General features: G+C 33.1%; 1 pseudogene; it reads left to right on the forward strand.

Moving 5' to 3' along the window:
- The first annotated feature begins 785 nt into the window (after positions 1–785).
- On the forward strand, positions 786–10,738 carry LOC149558857 (uncharacterized; annotated as a pseudogene).
- The last annotated feature ends 14,332 nt before the right edge of the window (positions 10,739–25,070 follow it).

The raw sequence follows: 25,070 nt of genomic DNA on the forward strand, positions 1-25,070 counted from the left end.
TTTGGTAAGAACGTCAACATTATAGAGTTATATCCCTGTACTTTCCCTTTTACGGGCTAATGTTTATTTGTGTAAGTAGAATGTGTTTCTTGCACTTTTTTTCTCTCTCAAAGGTTAATTAGAACATCAACTCGCCCAGTCATTTCTAAGGATGGGGAATGTCTAGGTCTGGATGTTGAGCAATGCTTTTGTATGATTTGTAGACCTTTCTAAGGATGGATATGGTCTAGGTTTGGATGTTTACTAATGCTTCCTATTTTTTAATTTTCAAGGTCAATTTGGGAAGAAAATGCATTGACATGAAAATGTTGATCTTGGACTATAATATAGGATGACGTGTTAGATATCGATCTATCTTTATACATAACAACTCATCTACCTTGCCACCCGAGATCAATTTGATTGTAGGGTTGGTCATGAATCTGCATGTAGAGGAACTTTCTTTCATGATTCCTATCCCATCCACCCGACAGGTCAGGTGTTCGTAGATTGATTTCGCAGCTGTAAAGGTGGGGCTCACCACTGTCTTATTCTCTGCTACCAGACACAATGTCTGATGGATGGATGATTTAGGGAAAGTTTGAGGTGAGGCTATTTTTGAACTCCTATTCACATTCTGACTTGAGTTAGCTTTGGTTTTGCTGGTGAAGGGGAGCTATGGAGCCACTAAAGAAGTAGACAGAGTGGAAAGCCTCCTAGGCCAACCCCCCGTAGGTTTTTCTCAGTATGCTAGTTATGTGAGCATTAATGAAAGGAAGGCCCTGTTTTATTGGTTCTTCAAAGCAATGAGGGATCCGTCAGAAAGGCCTCTTGTTCTTTGGTTGAATGGAGGTATATTCAATCTTATTAATTGATGTCTTTCATTTTTGTTCATTCGAACATATTCAATTTATTTATTTTCTAAAAATCGAGGTTCTAATATTGACAATTAATTTGGTGCTTTTGTAACCCTTGCAGGGCCTGACTGCTCATCTGTTGGCTATGGCACGCCATTGGAATTAGGGCCATTTAAAGTGCAAAAGAATTTACCTTCCCTGCGTTTAAACCCATATTCATGGAACAAAGGTTATTATCATTTCCCAATCCATTTTATTTCTTAGTGAATAGATTATTTCTAATTTTGTGATTGTTTCTATTCAAGGACTTATAAAAGGTGGTGTTTTTAAGTAAGGGTAAGAAAGACAACTATAATAAGAAGCTTTGATGAAATGTAAATGCTAAATAATTAGATCTAGGAATTATGGTTTATTTAAAAGAAAAGGGTAACAAATATATTATTGACCAATTTTGACTTGAAATTTGAAGAAAATAGTAAAAGAAACATCCAACCAATCAAGCCATAGTCCCAATAAAGACTCTCACTAGATCTTTTAAAATCCTAGAGTACTCTAAAGATATGTCATTTCAATCCCCAATATTGCATAGCCACATCTTGTAAGAGACTCATTTAGCTAGATAGTTGGCCACATTGTTTCATTCCTCCATTCGCTTGAGCCAGACCGAAAAGCTACACATCTCAAATTTTGATTAATCACCACAGCCAATTTTCAATTCATTCCCTCCACTTCTGTCTTATTTAGATGAAAGTTAGATTCTTTATTTTTTAATTTTTTAAAATCAATTTATATATGGAGGATTCAGAAATTTAAATATTGAAATTTATCAAAATAATTAGATCAACATTCAACTAAATATAGTTAAATCAAAGTAGAGACCTATATTTTCCCTAAAGTTATAGCAGTTTAATTTGATAAAGTAGTAAAGATAAAAATTTAATGGTTATATTTGCTAATGAAATAAGCTTAAAATAATTTTAATGATTTCAAAATAAAAAATCTCATATATAAACATTAGCAAAATTAGAACTTTAAAATAAAAATACTTGGTTGAAATAAAGAAAAAAGTTGAAGTGATTACAATGGTATGAGAGTCTTAAATGAAATGAAAATTCTAACTAATCAGATCCAGGAATTAAGGTTTATATAATCTTGCCAATTCACCTTGCCTTTGTTCAACTTCCCTCTCCTTGGGAACACTCCTAATTCACCCTTCATCCAACCAACTCTTGATTTTTGTATTCAAGGATTTCCCTGATCCTTATAATGCCTCAATAACCTTCAAACAACATAAATAAGGAGTTCCAACCCCTAATAAGCATCAGTTCTATCTCAATCTTAAAAACTGCCTTCAATAGGCCTGCCCAATTAGCCCTGTCCTACAAGTAATCTATACTTTACTCTCAAACTTCCCAAACAACCTAGTAACCTCTTCACCTTTTCAAATACCCTTTACTAATTTCTTGAAACCCTATGAATCTCAATCCTTCAACCCTTAACTGGTGTACATTTCTATGGCTGACCCTACATGCTTCTAAGCCTAATTAGCCCTCAATTTACAAAGCAACCCTATCAAGGGTATATACTCTGACCCTATAAGTTTCAACAATCCTTAGTTATGAAGAAAAATAAAGGATCTTGTCATCCTTTGGGCCATGGAACCCCTAGTTACAACCCAACACACCATTCTTCTCCAATTCAAGCTTTTAACTAGGGCTTTCTCACAAATAACCCTACACTCACTTTTGGGATGCAAACTTCAATCCTACATCTTGTACTTAAGATATCTTGACATGTTCAAAAGGAAAAGCATATCCTTATTCAGCCCAAACACTCACTGCTATACCCATGGCCCATGTTCCATGCACCCTTCAACCTGTCAACTTGCAAATTTAGTCAACCACCTTGCTTATTCTTAAAAATCCTGCATTATTAGAACCAGTTATATATTGTACAAGGGTTGGATCCATCCCACAGCCACAGTAACCATAGAAAGTGGATGGATCCACCCAATTACATGTTTTTTTCAATGCAAAATAGTGCATTGTTTCAGGACAGCCACCTTAAAGAAAGAAAAAGCTATTAAGAAATGATTGCAAAGGGTTCTAAGAAAATTCTTAGATGTTCCTAAATACTTCCAAAACATTAGAATATAAGAAACATAAGAAAGAACCTTATTTGATACCAAACTAAATCTTAAAAAACCAGAAAAACTGTCACTGTGACAGTGAATAGCAAAATTCCTTTATTTATTTGTTTTCTTGATACATTTGCTACTCCCTTGACTACTATTCTTGTGTAAAGACCTTACTTTTCTATACTTTTTCCTATCTAACTAACTCGTAAAACTGAACCAAAGACCCCTTGGTCGCCAACTGTCCCTCATAACTATCACATGACAGTAACAAACACTTTTTTAACAACACTCATTATTTTTTTTGTTATCCTTTGTGACAAGGACTTATAAAACCTTGTTTTTTATTCCTAGGGACTTCTAAAAGACTTTTAAAACAACCTTCACACCCCTATAATCTCAACTAACCCATTCAAGCCTTATTTGGCTTATGTTGCCAACATTGGCAATTTACAAGATCTTGCACTTTTACTGCATTTTACACTAGCTAGAGCCTTATTACATTATGTAAAAAATATTATTCATTTCCATCAACATATAACTCTTCCTAGGACACTCTAGGACTTCAAATGACTTCAAAATGACCCTTTACATCACATTGCCTGTTCTTGGCAATAGATTACAATTTGACAACTTTATGAAATTTCTTACATTTTGATGGCTTCAATAGCCATAATCCATCATCAAATGACTTAACATGTCTTCATTAGGCATTGATTTCCCTTGGTACATTCATGGTCTCCTTCATGACTCCTGGTGTACCCTGTAGGTTCATGTGTCCCTTGGGTGCCCCTGCACCATTGTACCACTTCACTAGATGTGCTTCCTACATCAGCCTTGTTTTTATCTTCAACAATTACATCTCAAGCAGTAGTTGTTAATGTCTACTGTGAATCATTATCCAGTTGAGCATCGGTGATGTTAACTCCCTGAGCCTACTGAGAACTTTGTTTTGGCATTGGTGCATTAGAAATATTAACTACAGATGCCTGCTGAGAATTTTGATCCAAGTTTGTGGACATTTGATTTGAATTTTCTATCATTTCTTCAGAGGGCAAGACAAATTCCAGCTGTCCCTATCTAACTATTTCATTTCTTCAATTTTCCCTATGGATGACCATTTCATTTCTTCAATATGCCCTATGGATGTCCCTATCTAACTATATATCTTTTAATTGCATATAATAACTAATTGATGTGCTTTTTCATGACTATGTTTGACTCAAATAATTGTGATCTCTCTAGCACTATAATGTTGTTTAATATGTCTTGCTAAAGCTTGTAAATTTTGTTCCTTTTTCCATGTTGTGTAATATGCCTTGCCTCGTAGCTTAAATGTTTTGAAATTGCTGTTAGGCCTTGTAGCTTGTATAATTTGATTGCTGGAGAGCTTCTACAACTAAGCAAGAAGGTCGTTGCACGAGTTATAGTCGCGCGCTCGGGTATGAAAATTGTATATTTTTTAATCTAATGTATATTTTAACTAGACTTTTAGCTTATATGTTTTGAAATTTCTTTTAGTGGCTTAATGTTGTAAGGTCTCTTAAAATAAGACCTTCAGGTGGTTGGTCAAAGTTTTACAAATAATCTTATCCACAAATTTTCCTAGAGCAATTGACTGAATGTTATAAAAGGTGATTGGGTTAAATGTCTTAGGAATAAAGTCAAAGAAAGTATTTTTAAAATATTAAAGTATTTAGCTAGGTCTAAGAAGATTTGTGTACTTTCGATAGTTTCGCTTAGTTTGTGAAAGTTGTAGATTGAAGTTTTCATAGCCTGATTTTTGCTTCCTGCGAAGAACGATCATGTTAGTTAATATAAGTGAAGAAAAAAATAGGGAGACAATTGCTAGATTATGGTCTAACTTGAAAAGAAAAGGTGATGGAAAATGTTATTGTCCTTGAAAAATTTATAAAGGTTTAAACTGTAGAAGACTGCTAATCAAAATAGTTAAGAGACATTGTAGGGAGAATGGTCACATTGAAGGGGGGCATGACTATCATCCACTGGTAAGTTGTTCATTATATCATTTAAAAAATTTATATACATATTAAATCACTTGATGATGAGTTGATGATCATGGTTTATTTATGTTAATCAATTTTATATAGGTTGATCTCCCCAGGGAAGTACATGATATGAACCACAACAATCCGAAGAATATGGTTTTCAAAGTGGAGGAACATGGAGGTGTGAATATCCAAGGTGAAGATAATGATCCCATGGAAGATGAAAATCATGCGCCAGAAAACACAATTGAAGATGATGGTATAAATAGATTGATCCATGACACATTTAGTCCAAGCGTATTTGATCATGATGATGATAATAGCCTCAATGTAGCTCTACTTGAGAAGGCATACGAGCCCCTCCCAAAAAACTCTTCTCTCTGCTGTATTGTTGTTGTTGAACTTGAAGGTTATGAATAGTTTATCCAACATAACAATTTCACGTATGTTAAGGTATGTCATATATGTCTTTATAGTTAATAAAGGGTGAATAATGTACCACTAATATTGTTTATATTAACAACTTATATTTTTTTCTGTAGATTGATAGGCAATTTTCTATTACCACCATCAAATATTCTACCTCGCTCATATCGAGAATTATTTGCTATTATGAAAGATATTGGAATGGAGTATGAAACAAGACATACTTGTCCCAATGAACATATTATATATTATAAAGAACATGAATTTGTAACACAGTGCCCTATATGTCATATGAGTAGATATCGAAGATATCGACTAACAAAAAAGGTGCCTCAAAAGGTTCTTCGTTACATCCCCATTATTCCAAGGATGCGACAATTATTCAGGTGTAGTAGCTTGGCTCAATTTATGGATTATCATGCATGCAATAGAAGTTGAGATGACATTATTCAGATCCCTGCAGATGGTTCGACATTTATGCACATAGAGGAAAAGTGGCAACACTTCAAAGAAGAACCTCGTAATCTCAAGCTTTCATTGGCAGCGGACGGTGTCAATCCATTTAGAGAGATGAGATCTATTTACTCCGTGTGGCCTATTTTTGTTATCAACAATAACATTCCTCCATGGATGTCAATAAAGAGGGAGCACATTATGTTGGCAATGATTATTCCAGGTATCTTATCATTTGATACTTATTAATTTAGATGTACTTACAAATCTTGCAGTAAAACGGTCACAATAATTATGTAATGTTACTGTTCATTCAAGTAGGTAAATACCAAGTAAAAGATATGAATCTATATATTGAGCCTCTTATCGATGAGTTAGTGGAGTTATGGAATGGTGTCACTATGTATGATGTGTCTAGACCAATAGGACAAAGACAATTTCAATTCCATGCAATACTTGCATGGACAATACATGATGCCCTAGGGCTAACACATTTTTGTGGTATGTTATAGTGAATTCAAGTTGCGCACAATAATTCTAATTATAAAAATCAACATATTTAATAATCCAATTATATCATTATCTTGTAGTCTTCAAACAAAGGGAAAATTTGCATGTCTAGTTTGTGGTCCAAAGATGAAATTTCATCATTCAAAAAGTTTAGGAAAGCAAGTGTTTGATGAGTGTAGACACTTCCTCCATAGGAATCATAAGTATCTAAGTACAGAAAAACATCTTTTTAATGGGAAAGAAGAGACTACATCAAAGCCACAAAGAATGACACCTTGCCTATGAAAGTTGGAATATAATAGAATTAATCGTCGAGGTAATGCCATTCCACCTAATGGTTTATGTTTGTAATTTATATATTTCTATTGTGATTTTTGTTTACTAATTGTGTAATTGATGATCGTGAAGGTCGTCAAGGTAGTACTGACAACCTTCCAAAGGGACTAAAAAGCTGTCCCAGACTATTTAGTAGGTTGCCCTACTATGAGCACTTACAAATTGTGCATTTGTTTGATACTATGCATATTTGAAAGAATATAACAGAGACATTGTGGAAAATATTGAATGGAAGGCATGACAAAGAAAAAATTGTCAAAATTTGTAATGACATTCATGAATCCAATCATGCATTGAAGAATTTCATTCAATCAAATAGCAACAGAGATTATATTAATATAAGTGCCCTTCCTTGGTTATTAACGGAGCAGCAAAGTGATGCCATAAAAGAAGTCATACGAAAAATTCGATCTCCCATAGGATTTGCTGTGAACATAAACAATCTCATATAAAAAAAAAGTGAATTTGGGCCAGGGCTCAAAATGCATGATTGGCATACTTTCGTCAAGGTAAGTTATGTTCTTCTGTATTTACTATATATTTATAAACTGCGTGTACTGTTGTTATGTTATGTTGGAAAACAATGAAATGATTGGTTTATAACTACTACAGTACGTGCTTCCTCTATCTCTCCTAGAGCACTTCAACAATAACATCAAACAAGTCATATACAATCTTGGAAAATACATGAGGTAAGCAGTAATATCTGTTCAATTTGTTGTATATATTTATTATATTTGCAATTTGTTTTTCTTGCTATGTAATCTATTGCATATTATTTTATAAAGTCTTGTATCTATATATTTTTTGTGACTTGAATCTCTTAATGTAGGTGGTTGTCATATAAAGAAATCCATAAAGAAGATATAAACTATTGGAAGAGAAGAATTCCTCATTTACTATGTGAAATGAAAAAGTGTCTACCTCCAACTTTTTTCAGTGCACAAGAACACTACGTCATACACCTAGTTGAGGAGATTGAATTGTGTGGACCTGTACACACTAGGTCAATGTGGATGGTTGAGAGGCACTTGAAATCTTTGAAGGCTTTGGTTCAACAAAGAGCACATCCTGAGGGTTCTATGGTAGAGGGATATATGGTATGCCAAACTGTGGTGTAGATTACTGAATATCTTCCTAAGTTTGCATCAAATATCCATGTAGATCACATTTGGGATCTCGAGCCTTTTAAAAAATTAGAAGGAGAGTACTTGATGGGGAAAGGTACATCGAGGAAAGTGAGAGGTAATAAATTATAAGATGTTATTGTAATAAATTATTTCTTAATCTTCAAAATAAATCGGTTGTAAGTTGTCTTTTTTTTTTTTTGTACAGGTGCTCGAGAGTGGGATGCACTACATTTGTATATTGCAAACAATCTTGATTGGATGACGGTATGGATTGAATGATGTCACAATTTTGGTTACACATTAACATGGGAAGGTGTATCTTCATTGGTTAAAGAAGCTCATCATAATGGAGATTCCAATGTTACACAAAGGGAAATAGATTTAGCACGTGGTTCAAGAGATTTCCAGGTACGTACAAGTTTATTAATCACCTGTATGTTTATCAACTCACGATACAATAGTTTTGACATGTTTCATATATTATTGTAGGTTAAACACTACAAGGCTATGTTCTATAATGGTCAAAATTTTTGCATCAAAGTGTTGGATGACACGAAGAAAACTTGTGATTCAGGAATAACTGCAGTCTTTGGTAATGCATAGAGCCACCCTAATTTTGTACACAACCACTGCCAATGTTGTGATGGAAAAAAATGGGTGAGTAGTAGATGATTGACATACTCCTTTTTCATTTGGCAGAGGGGGCATATTGATGGCCCTTGGAATCCAAACCTTTTAAACTTGTCTACAATCAAGATCTTTCCTTGTAACACCACCGAAGAAAAGACTCTCACTTTTGACAGGGACACTTTTCTCTAGCATAACTAAATTGGCATTTGAGATTTGGTTTGATTTTGTTGATTGGAGATTAACTTGTATGCTTCCTTCCCACTGTATTTTCTTGATTTAGCACCATTCCAAATGATTTCATCACTACTTGGTTTAAGAATGAAAAACTTATCTTTGAAGATTTTATTTAGGTTGTCTATGTCTTCCCGATGCAATCTTAGACTTTCCAATTGTTTCCATTTCAACATACTCTTAGGGTTAGGCTCTAGATTGTAATGTTGTCCTTGGCATATTTTCCCCATCTTTCAAAACATTTTTTTTCATCCTTCTGAATTCAATAGTTGTCTAATGATGGGTATCCTCCCCATGAATCATCCCAAAATAAAGCTTTACTTCCCTCCATTATGTTCCATGTGGTGTGGTCTAGTATTATTTTGCTAGAGTTAGATATAAAGATCCATATTTAGGATCCTTTGGGAAATTTTGTAATTCTTAAGGCTTCCTCCCTATTTAGGTTTGCAAGGTATATCTCTCTTAAGATTCTAACTCATTTGAAATGTGGTTCATGATGAATTTTCCAAAAATAATTTGCCCCTAAAGCTTGGTTTTGATGTAGTTGATTTTTGATACTAGTTCCCCCATATCCCACTAGTTAACAAATTCTATTCCAAGCCATAAATACAAATTTCTTATTGGTATTTGTTCCTTGTAAAAAAGAATTTCCTCATTTTCTTTACAATATCCATATAATTACCCATTAGTAGCAAGATGCATGATATCAAGTATATCAGGATTGTTGTTAGTTTAAATTTGTAGGGACCACATTGCATTTTACCAATCTACTTTAGTATTCAGAATAAATTGATTATTCGATTATGTATGTAGAACAATTTAAATTTAACTTTTTCCTTTGTATTTGAAAATACTAACTTAGTTTTACAAAGCTATAGTTAATATTTTACTTCCTTTATGTGTTCTGCAGCCTGCTTCGAGAACCACTATTACAGGGAAGGGCATTGTCATCTGCAAATACCCTTTTGATCCAACTATTGCATTGGGCAACTTCTCAATCATATGGTCATTCTTATCAACTGTGTTTGGGGTTGTAGCTCTATTTTATCCCTACAAAGGGAAAGCTATTCCTATGTACGCTCTCTAGAGGACCACTTCTCTGGTGGTGTTTTTCGCTATTGCTGTGTAAGTAATTGCAAACATATGTCTTGATAGCCTTTGAATTTAACTGTGTTAGCATTTTTTATCATCAATGTTTGGAATCTTAAAAAGAAAATAGAAAAATGATAGGTGCATTTTTAATATACTAGTCAATACATTTTTAATATTCTCTGTCTACAGTGTACAGATAGTTTCTTTTCCCTATTTAGGTGATTGAGGATGGAAATGTTGAATGGAAGAGAAAATTCAAGGATTGGATAAAATTGTTATAATTTAACATGAGATGAGCCAGTGGAGTTTAATCAACTAGCTATTTGAAACAACTTACTACTTTAACCTTTTCAATTTTGGATATAAATAAAAGGGTGTCTGGATAGCTAAATATGTTTGCCCGTGCTAATATCATGTATCTTTATACTAGGGCCATCTCTTTTCTTGTGGAAGCCTTGATGATGTGGGCTACAATCATAGAGAGTCTGCATAGAACACGAAATGTACATCATGATCTCACAACAAAATGCCCAACTGCAAAGACTAGCTTATATGGTGGAGCTGTCTTCCTAGCTTTAGATGCTTCTTTGTTTTGGCTTATATGCCAAATGCTTGCCCTTAATGCAAGGGTAGATTATGAAGAAGATGAGGAGGACATCAAAGGTCAGTATGGGCAGGTATTGATAGCTAAATATAATTGAGGAATTTTTTTTTTGTTTTACTTTGTATCCATCGCAATTGCGACATCAACCACAAGCATTGTGACGGGGTTGCTATACTGACAACGCCAACTGCCGTTGCAATTGCTAGGGTGTCCGTCGCAATTGTGACATTAGCCACAAGAATTGTGACGAGGTTGCTGTAGCGGCGACACCAACTGCTATTGCAATTGCCAGGGTGTCTGTTGCAATTACAACGTTAGCCACAAGCATTGCGACAGGGTTGCTATAGCTGCGGCATCAACTGCCATCGCAATTGCCCAAGTTTTTGTCACAATTGTGATGTCATCCACAAGAATTGTGACGGGGTTGATGTCACAATAAAGTGGTTCCATAGCGATGGATAGGCATCATAATTGCAATAGTATAGGATAGATGTCATAATTTGCTACTAAAAATCAATGACGTCTATTATTGTCGCAGTGGCGACACATTTCTGTTGTACTTGTGACACATAGCCATCACAAATTGATGCCAAATGTATTAGTGATGGGATGGTGTCTTAAATGTTTCCAGTAATTTGATGTAAGATATTCATCAATGGATATGATAGGACTGCTTGCACATATGAAGAAAATGAGTGTTAAAAAATCCATTAGAAGACACAATGAAATAAATTGAATGTGGTTATTATTTTAAGAAATTAGAAGGAAGTGTGCGATGATAAATATTTGTGTTTAGCATCTAAAGCTTGAGTGAAAGGAAATCGAGACATCTTTCTTTGTTGATTCAGACAATCTGATGAAATGCTTCAAAGGTCTAACTAGTAAGGACCGAGTGAGGGGATTATTGTAGGTTAAAACATAGGAAATGGTAACTATTGTCATTGATGTTATGGGTTTTCAATTTCAAGAGAGAAGAATGAAATGATGTACAAATTTAGATGTCATAGCAATGCTTGCTGCATGGAGTTTGGAACTAAATGAAATCCTGTAAGAAGTGGGAAGGATAAAAAGTGCCTTGTTTGATAGAGATATGCTTGGGGATCTCAACTCAATCCTATAGTGGGAAATTCCTGGTGTAGGAGCTAATCCGAGCGAGTGTTTTTAAGACGAGGATGAAGGAAGATATTTTGGATATGTGTTGTTCTTGATGTGGCCTGTGAAAGTGGACAAGCCACTTATGTACCAAAATCCTACAATGATATGGTAAAGAGTGAAAACAAAGTTGCAAAGGTACAAATTGCTAGAGCACAAAGGGTTGGTGTTTTTCTTGGAAATGTGCCTCATCGCAAAAGGAGTCACCATATAAGGGGGAGTTGAAGGAGTGGTGGAATAAGATGGGGAGGTGATGACTCTTCTTGGCCTCTTTTTGATGATATTTGTGTGAACGTGGTAGAAAAAATGAATGTGGTCTATGGAGATGTCGAGAAAGTATTGAAGCAAGGAAGGGATCAATTACAATCATTTTGGAGGAAATTAGACATGAGGGTAAATTTCAACAAAAAGAATCCCAATACTCTAGTAACACTTGTTTTAATTTTTGAATGTATTACATAATTTTGTATTAGGCATTGGTTTAAGAAATCTTAAGTAGCAATAGCTTATAAAAACTTGTGGGTTATGTATAGCAAGATATTTGTTAATCACTATTATGGGGAAGTATTGTTTACGTATGCATTTTGAATCTTTAGAGGCTACTTGGACAATGGTGGAATAGTTAGTAGCAAGATAGGGTGTTTTAGTTTCTAGAGATTGAAGATGGACTACATATTTCAGTTGTAATGAATTGTGGATGATGATGTGATCATTTATTTTCAGCAATAAAATATACCTATTACCGACCAAATAAAAAAATAGTAATATAATTAATATTTATAATAATAATAATAAAATTACATACATACATACATATACATATACATACACACACACACACACACACACACACACACACACACACACACACACACACACACACACACACACACATATGTATATATATATCTATACATGTATATATATGTATGTATAAAAGTATATATATACATTTATATATACATATATATACATGTATAGATATATATACATGCGTGTGTGTGTGTATGTATATATGTATATATATACATACATATACACACACACACATGTATATATATCTATACATGTATATACATGTATATATATATATATATATATATATATATTTAAAATTCTAATTAGTTACATAACTAGGGGCAAGTACCTAGTCACTATGGCACTTGTTAGTATTTGTAGGCTATATATGTGAAATTTTTACTTTATAAAATCATAGAAATTATTTTTGTTGATGTTGATTAGTGAATATGTTTGGGGTCTTATTAGCTAGGGAACACTACACCTCTTTCTTGTGACATAATTTTTTAGGATGCACTCATAAATTTATGAATTAGTATAAAATAAAGTCCTTATAGGGTAAAAGCACAAACCTGTGTCACATTTTTTAAAGAAAAAGGATCTTAGAATGTAGTTGTTCAACTTTAATGACATAAAAACTGGTATTTGTGTTTAGAATTTGAAGATGATATAAACTGATGAAATATGTAGAATTGGATGAATTTTATGCCTATAATTTTTATAATTTTTTGAGAAATAATTTATTCTTTTTTTTTTTGAATTTGGAAGTTCCTTTTTTAACTATAAATAAAATAGGGTGTAGTTCCCATCAAACAAGTATATGCAAATCGTCTTTTTTTATTCTGATTTGAAATGTCTAATAGATGACATGTATAGCTAGGAAAAAAAAAGAAATAATTATTTTAATGTATATATTTTTTGTTATAAGTACTCAAGGTCGACCTTATTAGAATCCAACAATTTTTTCCTCCCATCAAAACTTCCCTATCAAATCTACATCTTTTTGAAAAAAAAATTGCATATTCCTAAAGAGGACTCTCTCCTCTAGAGATAAGTATAAATTATTATTTTTTTGGATATGATTTACTATTTTTTTTCCTTTTTTGAGGAAGCATCTTCTGAAATGTTAAAATATTGACTTATAATATTTTGAAATTATAATGTATTATATCTAATTTAAAAACTTTAAATTTATATAATGATTATATTGAATCTAAGATCTATAAAAGGGTATTTTTAGTTTTTGAAAAAAAAAAATTAATAGAGAAATGATATTTGACAAAAACAGGTTTTGGTATCCTAAAAGGTAACACAAATATGTGCTTTTACCCTATAATTTTTAATTTGTATATGCAAAATCTTTATATTTCAAAAATAATATCTATCTTCTTTTTTTTGATTGGTAAACGACCAAAGCCTTATCATAAATAAATATAAAAATAAAAATAAAAAGAGCTTCATATTCTCCATTCAAATGAACATTGGCAAGAAATAACATAGAAGAAAACCTCTAGTCTTGCCCATGACAGAGGTCCTATAATATTACATCAAATAAAATGGCCATATCACAGTTTAAATGAATAAATGAAACACATTCCCTTCTTCTTCAATTTTTTTCAGAACTATTTTGGCATCATTCATAGGTGCTCTTATGCCAATTTAGGGGCTTTCATATATTGCACATATTATCTTGCCCCTTCTTTAAGCCAAATAGCTAGATCTCTTGTTAACATCTACGTCAATTAGAAACTCCAAACTCATTGTATATTTTTAGTCTAAACCAATAAACTCTTAATGATGCTAAGATAATGTATCTATTTTAGTGATTAATCTGAATAAAAATATCCTTTCACTTAAATGTGATATTAGTGCCAATTTGTAATCTTGTTTTTAAGTTAGACTTTTAATGCTTGGTTTGAGTGATTTAGAAATAGAGAAAAAATTACAAAGAAAGATAAAGATGATTGATTATAGATATTAATCCACTTTGAGGCTCTTCTTTTTTATATGATATGATCATGGTTTATTAAAGAAGCTTAGGGGTATGAGTCAGATTTGTATGTGGTCTAAAATATTTTTAAACAAATCTTGTTGTGCCTGAAGCTTGAGTGTTTGGGGAAACTCTTTTGCGATAAAGTTTGTTTGTTAGAGGATTTTTGGGATGTTATTTTATGATTTTTAAAAAAAAATTGTTGACTTCAATGCTAGGGCTATAGTGGAATTCTTTCCAAAATATTAGCCTAAATTGACTTGAAGGAGTTTCCAGTTTTTTAATTCCCTTGTATCACTTTAGTAGAATGTTGTTCATTTTCATTTATGAAAAGCTTCAATTTTTAATCTACCTAACTATTACCACCTCCAATATCTTTTTTTTCCCTTTATCTTAAACTTTGGATATGCTATTGAAAATGGGAGGATCTGTATATTATTTATACCAACCTTGAAAATTGTGATATAACATTCTTGGATTCTTTTTACAGTCATGAGAGTTTGGTGGAGTTTATAATAGAAACTAAATTATATCTCCATGGTGTTGAAAAGGTTTGTGAATGAAAGATAACAAAGTTGTCTATTTCAATTTATGATTAGGGAAGTTTTGAGTGTTCATGATTTCATTTTGAATTAGTTTCCTTGTGAATTCTCTTGTTATGTTAAAATTTACTTTTTATTGTTGTTGATATGTTATTATTGACATCTTTATTTGTGATATTGTATTACTTTATTGATTTCTTTTGGATCATTTTGTGCCATTTTCTTTTTTTGTATATCCAAATTGGCTTGGGGAGTATGATTTCTTTGAAGGTTGTAATGTTCCAATCTAGGGTGTTTACTTGATCGGAAGCAAACCTTATTGAATTATTTCTTCTTCCTTTTATGTATGATTTTTAATGGTTCATGGGAAGGTAAAAAATAAGAGTCCTTTTCCCTCTATTATTGATTTCTTTTGGATTGTTTTGTACCATTTCCATTTTTTGAACATCCAAATTGGCTCTAGGAATATGATTTCTCTTAAGGTTGTAATGTTCCAATCTAGGGTGTTTACTTGATCAGAAGCAGACCTTGTTTAATTGTTTCTTCTTCCTTTTATGTATGATTTTTAATGGTTTATGGGAAGGTAAACAATTAAGAGTTCTTTTCCCTCTATTATTTATGATTAGGGAAGTTTTGAGTGTTCATGATTTCATTTTGATTCAATTTCCTTGTGAATTCTCTTGTTATGTTAAAATTTACTTTTTATTGCTATTGATATGTTATTATTGATATCTTCATATGTGATATTGTATTACTTTACTGATTTCTTTTGGATCATTTTGTACCATTTCCTTTTTTTGAATATCCAAATTAGCTTGGGGGGTATGATTTCTCTGAAGGTTGTAATGTTCCAATCTAAGGTGTTTACTTGATCAAAAGCAGACCTTGTTCAATTCTTTCTTCTTCCTTTTATTGATGAATTTTAATGGTTCGTGGGAAGGTAAAAAATTAAGAGTCCTTTTCCCTCTATTATTCATCCTGTCCTATTACAGATTTAGTTCATTTATACAATATTCCTCTTTATTATCATTTCAATGAAGAAAGAGAGCCTCCATATAATACTTTTTTTGCAAATTTGTGTCAATTTCCCATTTTAATAGTTCTAGCCATTTTAAAATTCACTATGGGACAAATTTGAGTTTTGTCAAATTTATCACAAGATAATTATCTAGAATCAAGACAACAAAGAACAAGCTTTACGAAACTAGTTGCTAACAAAAGCATGATATTTATTTACTTGGGTAAAGTTACAATTGATTACATTTCTTCCAAAAAGATGCTAGATTCAAAACTATCTAAGGATAGTTCATCCTATTTACAATAATGGTATCAAAGTAAATTAACATAATGATACCATAATTGGAAGATAAAGACCTAATTCATACCCAACTTAGAAAGCATAAACACAATTTAGAAAAAATCTTAACATATCTAAGGGTGGGTGTTTCTTTATATTTTGTACCTTTGTAAGTTAGATCAGGTTAATTTATGTTTTTGAGGCATTACATTCATTTTAAAAGAGCATATCATTTCCATCAACACCCATGTTTTCTTGTGAGTCTACTTCCTTATTGCCTTTGATGTAGATGTGTTGGATTCTTATTTCCTTAAATTTGTTTAGGTAGGTGAGGATGTCTTCCCATTTAAAGAGTTTATTCTATCGTTGGGAGTATGACATTTATAGATAGCATTTTGGATTATTTTGAATCCACTTCAATGATTATTTTTTAATGCCCATTTCTAGGCTTAGTTTTAGACCTTCCATTAGGGCTTCTAGTTGAAGTATGTTGTTTGTAGTTTCCTTTAACCGTTTGTCTCATTTTATAATCTAGTTCTCATCCTCTGATCAAATAATACATCCCTATCACAACTTTCTAGGATTTCCTCTAGATGCTCCATCAAAGTTCACTTAATCAACCCTTCTAGGGGAGGTACAAGTTTGCAATTCTCCCTTGCTTATGTGCTTTTCTTTGGGAAAACTAGTGGGGGATTTATAAGGTTATTCCAATTTTTACACATTTCAACATCCCAATATGTAAAGGATCATTCATCCTTAATACAATTTCTTAGAAATTATTGTTCATAACTTTTGAAATGCTGGCTTCTACCTTGTTGAGAAGGGACTGGATCACCATTTCATATTTTTGAATATTCTTTGGTTCCTTTTGTACACGAAAAATTTGTGTATTCATGAAACCTTGATGCAGAGTGCTGATAAAAATGACAACAAATTAGACTAAACCTAAGAAATCATTGTCAAAATGTAAACTCTATGAATGTCCCATGTTTCTCTAACTACAACCACTAAGAATGCTCTTAGACTAGCATCTCTGTGATAGTTCTAGAATGAGAAGTATGCTTAAAATGTAGATCTATTAGTATTTATACAAGATCTAAGATGAAAATGTAGATTATATGCAAGTAGCAACTCTTAGAATACTATTAAAAAGAACATGCAATGAGCTAAACATGTGTTAAGACGATACTAAATAACATGAAAACAAAGCTAAAAGGCTATAAAAATGACATAAACTTGCTAGAATAACAATGCTAATATGCTCAATATGACAATTCTAAATATGTCTCTAATGCAGATGCCTAAAACTAGGGTCCTTTTGCTCTTGAATTCTCCTTCTATTTATAGGATTTTAGAAGGTGTTGGGATACGAATCTAGGTTTCACCTTTAACTGGTGGATAGAGGTGAAATTGAAAATTTCTCATAAGAGACAAGAGGAGGAGCTCAAAAGTCTTGATTTTGAAGATAAATGTGGATTTCTTTTCAACTAAAATGTCTCATAAGAGACAAGAGGAGGAGTCCAAAAGTCTTGATTTTTAAAATAAATGTGGATTTCTTTTCAACTATAATGTCTCATTAGAGACAAGAGGAGTCCCAAAGTTCTAATTTTGAGAGTAAATGTCAATTTTTTAAATTCTTTATATAAAAGGAGGATTTTTATTTTGTGAGGATAAATGGATTTATTGATTTAATAAAAGTTCCATTTTTTTTCAAAAGTTTGTCTTTTCCTTCTCCCTTTTGAATTTCATTTATGATTTTGAATTGTTTTTCTCCTCTTTTGAAGTTGATTTAGGTCTTATTAATTTGATAGATGATTTATTCGATTAATGACTTGATGTAATACTTAAGTTGAAAGTTTGTTGTTTTCCTTTGATTTCCTCCTTAATTTGCATTGATTGATCAAAATTGCGTAATTTAGGTCTTTACCAATTTTTGGGTGTCTACAAATGCCCATCTTTGAGCTAATATGTGAAGCATATTAGTTCAAAGACTATCTTGATTTTCTAATTTTAGGTCAAATTCTAATGATTGTACGTATGTTCGATGATATTTTGACATTTCATAGTTGTCATGGTGTCTGTTTGTTGATGGCTTGATGTCTAATCATTGATCATTTGATGTTTTGATTTTTGTTGATTTTGCTAATTGATGTTGTGATGTTTTTACTTGGATACCCTGGTTTTGGTTTATTTGATGTTTAAAATTTTTGGCTGGGGTAGAATGTTTTTGATTTTTTAAGAAAATTTTTGATGCCCTAGTTTGATACGGATATATTGCCCCCTTAGAAATGAAATTGGAAAAAAAATGGAAGTGTGAAAATTAAGGAGGTACCAATTTGATTTTTGAAATATTGGATAATTGATAGATAAAGATGATCGAGTTGGTTTAACAAAATACCTAATTTGTGAAAGTGAGAAAAAAGGTTATAATGTTGGGTAAATAGAGTGAGAAAGTGATATAAATGCCCCTAAGGAGGGTTAAATAGGTCAAAAGGTTATTCACCCTTGTCATTTTTAAACTCTTACTTGACATTGTGCATTTTGGAGCTCTGAGCTAACAAGGATGGTGGTCCCTTTATGAGAGCATAGATTTGAGAGGGGTCACAGGTATGACCATCTAGCAGACTATGGTGCCCTAATAAATCATCAAGATTCTCCATTGTTTTAGCGCATATGTGTGGTGAAATAACACATTTAAAACCCTAGGTTAGAAAAAAATAGCACATTCATTAGGGAAATAACACATTTGAAGCTTTAAACAATGCATTTGAGTGTTTAGGCACATTTGAATAATCTTGTAGTGCATATGCATTGTGTTTTAGTGATTTTGGGTATAATAGCAGTTATGCACTATGAAATAGCACATATGAGAATTTCTATAGTATTGACATATGGTATAGCACATTGAAAGCCAAGAAATAGTGCATGCAAATGTTATAATAGTGCAAATGAATTTCCTAGTGCATTTGATGGATCTTATAGTGCATAGGTCCTAGGAAATAGTACAAATAAACTATTAAGGGTGGAAATAGATTGTAAAGCCATAATTGAGCGTAAGGTAATGCAATATCAACCAAGGATTCATCATAGTGAGTAAATAATAGAAACTAGGTAGTCATGAGTGATGTCTTTGGATCAATTTGATGATAGATAAAAAGATGTCCCAACTCAAGATACAAAGTAGGGAAAAAAATAGGTCTGGCTTAGGATAGAGAAGGAAAAGTAATAGGTCCAAGATAGAATCAATAGCAGATTAACCAAATAGAGACAAAAGATTGATGTATGATGATCACTTGGGATGAAAATTGACATTGTTGTGTGTTTGTTTGCTATAAATGGGTACGTGGGAGCAAGCTCATAGTGCAAGGATTGTATCCATGGCCTTTAGATGCAATAGGAAAAAGGTCAATCATAGAGCACAAGGTGATAGATAGATGTGGGTTCATGTGCTTACTACAGATGCCCCAATTCTGAGTGAATAGACGGCTATTGATAGTTGTGGCTAAGTGATGGCACTTCAACCATAACACCTTTCATTTACTGATGGGTGAGATGACAATAACTCAAGAGGATGTATATTGGATATTGTGAATCCTGATAGTAGGGGATCTAGTGTATTATGATCATACTACAGATGGTATTTCTTTCAAAGATTTTTTTGGAGATGAAAACATTGGGGATGACAGTGTATAATGGTTCCAGATGCTACAGTATGATCCATTGTCGACAGTTTTGGTAGGATTAATAGGAGGTTTTTTGTTGCTAGACTGACAAGGGCAAGGATGTCTAGTTGGATGGGGTTAGTTGATATAGGATATGATAGATCAGTCATGGAGATTTGCATGGGGTAGCTATACATTGGTCCACTTGTACCATGACTTGCATTATGTTGTATATTCGGGAGCCTCGTCACTATCAGCAAGAGTGATTTTGTTATAACTATGGACATGGGAGCATCTACCCATTACTTGGCCTATATGTGTATGACAAAATCCATAGAGTATGCCTTATATATATATATATATATATATATATATATATATATATATATATATATATATATATATATATATATACTTACTTTGGTATGACCATTCAACTCCATTTGGGCAAGATAGAGTATTGATAGTGTATGCTGGATGATATTAATGTGGTTGTGTGGAGATCATATAGGTTCATAGAGCCATGGGGAAAGGACAATGATGAGATGGTATGTTTATTTGGTTTGATATATTTTCTTGGCTAGGTACCTATAGTGATAGAGTAATTTTTTTTCTGGCGGGTGGTGAGATAGTTTGGGCAGCAACAAGGCATGCCACAGGAGTCAATACATTATGCTCAAGTGCAACCAGAGAGGGCAATGTAGGGTCTGACCTTGGAGTATGAGGCTTGTAAGGAGGAATTTTTGTAGATGATAGACACACCATAGCCATGGGTTTTGTGGGATGGAGAGGTAGATCCAAGGATGGAGGGGGACTATGCATGATAGTTTTGTGAGCATCCCTTTTTGAGATACATGGATCTGGCAGAGCCTATTCTAGGGATTGATGAGCTGTCGAGTGAGGGTGAGGATAAGGATGATGAGGGTGGCCTAGGGAGAGGTAGAGGGAGATGACAAGCTATAGGGAGAGTAAGAGGTGTGGTTAGAGCATGGGGGAGATATGGAGGGAGAGACTGAGTAGCAGTGGTACTACCATGGAGGGGTGTGGCACAAGGTCCAATACAGAGACTAGTAGGTGTAGGGAGGGTTGGAGGGATCTAGGGATGTGGAGGTGTGAGGGTGAGAGGGGGGATTGTTGGTGGAGTGGGAGCTAGTCAGCAGGACAGAGGTGTTGAACAGGGTAGGGTAGAGTAGGTGAGGGCCAGGTTGCCTAATGATATACAATTTATCTGGTGACATAGGCCATGGGAACATGACTGATCAGAGATCCACCAAATGTACAACCATAAGGAAAGTAGTAGGTATTGCTAGATGTATAGCCACCACCAGAGAGGCCAAGGGGATCCACTAATTTGGAGGCTCAGATAAGTGCCATGGAGGCTCAAATGGGTGAGTTGACAAGTACACTAAAAAAATTTATAACTGTGATGAAACTGAGGCCACCACATGTGGGCATAAAGTTATTTTCCATTAGTGACAATAATTACAGTTCTAATCGAGCACCGAGTAATACAGTGCATATCGAATGATGGCAACATAGTTCAAATCGAGTAATACAGTGCAGGCCAAGTGATGGCAACATAGTTCAAACTGAGCACTAAAGACACAGTTCAAACCGAGCATCGAAGACACAGTTTTAACAGAGTGAAGTTGCACTTAGTGTTAACCAAGTAAAGATGCACTCAGTATTAACCAAGTGAAGTTGCACTTAGCGTTAACCGAGTAAATATGCACTCAGTATTAACCGAGTGAGGAAGCACTTAGTGATGACTGAGCTCAAGAGGTTAACGAAGAAGTTGGTTTCTACCGAGTGACACTATATCTACTGAGTCACCAATGGTTACTGAGTTCCAGGCAACGTTGTATGACTAGTATGAACTGAGCCACTACCTCTACTAAGTGCATGACGATGTCGAGTAACGTAGTGGATGCTGCGTATCAGAAGGTCATCAAGTCTATCTGAAGAACTTGAGTTTATTTTACCATTTGGTTGAATCAGTTATATTTTGTTTACTTGTGTTTGGCTGACCTTGCATGAATAATTATTGGAATGGTATATATATGTAATTTATTATATCATTCAATATATAGATAGATATAAGAAAGACATACAAGATATAGAATATTGCAAAAAGGAGGGACATAAGATATGATATGTGAATTCATCAGCAGAAAAGAATACTCAGCAAGGTCTACCAGGAGAAAAAATGATTTCATCAATCACAGAAGGTGATCTATAATAAAGAATCCAGTCAAGTTGTAAGTTGATCTGTTGGTTCATCCTAATAGGTGAATCATTTTTGTAAATCCTTTAACAGGGTATACTTAACCGTCTTTATTCAAATCTCCTAACAGAGTGCATACTTGTAAAGTATGTTTGTAAATCCTCTAACAAGGTGGATCTAGCAATCCTCTATGCTCCTAACAAGGCAGATCACCAGAAGTGATCATTGTAAGCCTTAACTGGCCAACTTCATACTGCAGTAACGAAGCTTTATGGGTATCATCCCCACCCTAGTTTTACTTTCTATTTTGGAAGGTTTCTGGGTCACCAAATCTCTGTGCATATATGGTTTAAATGTTTAATAGTTCTTTATGAATCAGGATAGATGAGTGAATGTTGTGTATGGTTATTTTGAATTGACTTAAAAGTTTTATTGTTACTGATTCACCCCTGCCCTCTCAGTAACCTATTATATCTTGAATGGGACAAATGGGATGTTGACTAGTTAGATGGCTGCAGCCAAATAGGTCACGCTGACAATAGATACAACTAAGTAGATGCTAGAGGATATGAGTGCCCCTAGTGAGTAGGGACCTTTTGATCAGCCACCTACACAGGGATGAGTGTACATTATGTGTTATGGCATTACTCATCATTATGTATGATTATTCTTTTGATGTTTAGTTGATATTCATGTTGATGTACTTGGTTATCTTTGGATGTTCATGTGGATAGATGATGTGATCTGTTGATGTTCAGGTTATTTGATCTTTGTAGTCTATCTTATATTCATGTTGATATTATCCTTATGATGTATTGTTTGATTTTTTTTCTTGATGAGATATTTGAGCTTGTTGATTTTTAGAGATGTGCACTTGTTATATCATGGACTGATGTACGCATGGGATGGTATGATTGGATGGATATAGTAGCAGTAGATATTAATATATATGTGAATAATTAATTTAGTAGGATATGTGAATAATGATTGAAATAATTAAATGGAAATAATGATGTAATGTAAGAAAATATGATGGGATGGTATAAATGAAATGAAATAAAATGTAGTAAAATGAAATGTGATATAATGCAATTAGATGTAATAGAATACAATGAATTGTGAAATGTGATGTATTCAAATGTGATGAAATAAGCATGAATGAAATGTAAATGTGGTAAGATGAAATTTGATGTAATGTGATGTAATGAGACAAATTTGATGAATCGACTGTGATAAATGGAATGTAATGAAATGAATTTAAATCAAAATGGAGCGAAGGGAATGAAATGAAAATGTGATAAAATGTAATGATGTGAAATGATATTGTAATGAAATGAAATTTAGAATGTGATGTAATGAAATGAGATAGGATGTAAATGAAAATAAAATGTGATGTGATGTGATGTGATGTAGTCAAATGAAATGAATGTGTAAATGAAAAATAATGTAAATGAATGGAAATATGACAAAGTATCATGGAATGAAATGTGATGAAATGAGAATGAAATGAAATAAATGTGAAAATGGGATGTGATGGTATGAAATAATCAATGAAAATGTGAGAAAATATAATATGATGACATGTAATGAGAATGTAATGTAATAAAACATGGTAAACCGAAATGTAACAAATGGAAGATGAATGAAAGTGAGAAATGGAAGGAAATGAAATTGTTTGAGATTCAAATGACATGGGATGGTACCTCAACCTTTGAGATTCAAAAGCCACAAAATGAAGAGATGAAATGCATGAATGAAAGGTAATGTGATGAAGAAAATGAAATGCAATTCACAAATGTAGCAAAAGAGGGAAAATACAATGAAATGAAATGAACTATGATATGTAAGGAAGTGAAATAGGAGATAATGAAATGTGATGTAATGAATTGTGATAAATAAAAAGAAAATGAAATGGGATGTAATGGTATGGAATTGAAATGAAGTGGTAAAATAAAAAGAAATGAAATGAAAAGGAAATAGAGTGAAATGAGGATGAAATGAAATCGAAATGAAACATGAATTTTGTAAATGAATAGAAATGAAACCAAAATGGAATGAAATAAGGGAAATGAAATGCACTGTGGGATGTAATGAATTGTGGTAAATGAAAGAAGAAGGGAGAAAATGAAATGTGATGAAACAAAATTGTTTGATATTCAAAACCCACATAATGAGGTAGATGATGTGGTGTAATGAGGAATGAATTTTGATAAAAGAAAATAATGATTGGAATTGTTCAAGATTCAAAAGCCATGTATTGAAATAGGTAGAATAGATGATAGACGAGAATAGAATGTGATGCATAGTGTTGTGATGAGACCAAGTCCACAATAGTAGAGAGTTAACCATGCAATAGTATGTTGAGTGGTGAGTTGTTGCTGAATAACCTTACTCATTAATTGTAGCCTTGTTGTTAAGCACCATCGATGAGATTTGTGTATGTGTTATCCATGATTTATGTGCCAACCATGTGTTCACAAGTTACCCAAGATGAAAATGAAAACTAAATGAATGCAACTAACTATCACTTTTATTGTAAAGAGATGCAAATTAACTATCATCATAGAGCCTTTAATAAAAAGTGACTAGGTACAACCACCGCTAGCTTAGCTATGGTGATATGAATACTATGTCATGCTGAGTAGTACCACCAATCATGGACAATGTACATGATAAATATGACAATTTAGTGAAAAACAAATGTTATAGTTGCAGTAAATAAAAATAGGTACACAAACAATCAAATGTCAGATAAATTCCTCACCTAAGATATCATATAAAATTGGTCGAGGTATACATGGCTTTCCAATAGGAGGAGGCACTTACAAGTGGACACCAATAATGCATGAAATCAAAGGATCACTAGAATTGAACAGTGAAAAATAAAAGGCAAATAAAGTATCATGAATTCATCTTGGTACTGTACATGATCAGAACACATATTCATGAAACCTTACTGTAGAAAGCAAATGGACTGATGACAAACTATACTAGACCCAAGATATCATCATCAG

Source organism: Cupressus sempervirens, chromosome 5, assembly GCF_028749045.1.
Source record: "Cupressus sempervirens isolate cs-2001-9-10 chromosome 5, ASM2874904v1, whole genome shotgun sequence".
Lineage (NCBI taxonomy): Eukaryota > Viridiplantae > Streptophyta > Pinopsida > Cupressales > Cupressaceae > Cupressus > Cupressus sempervirens.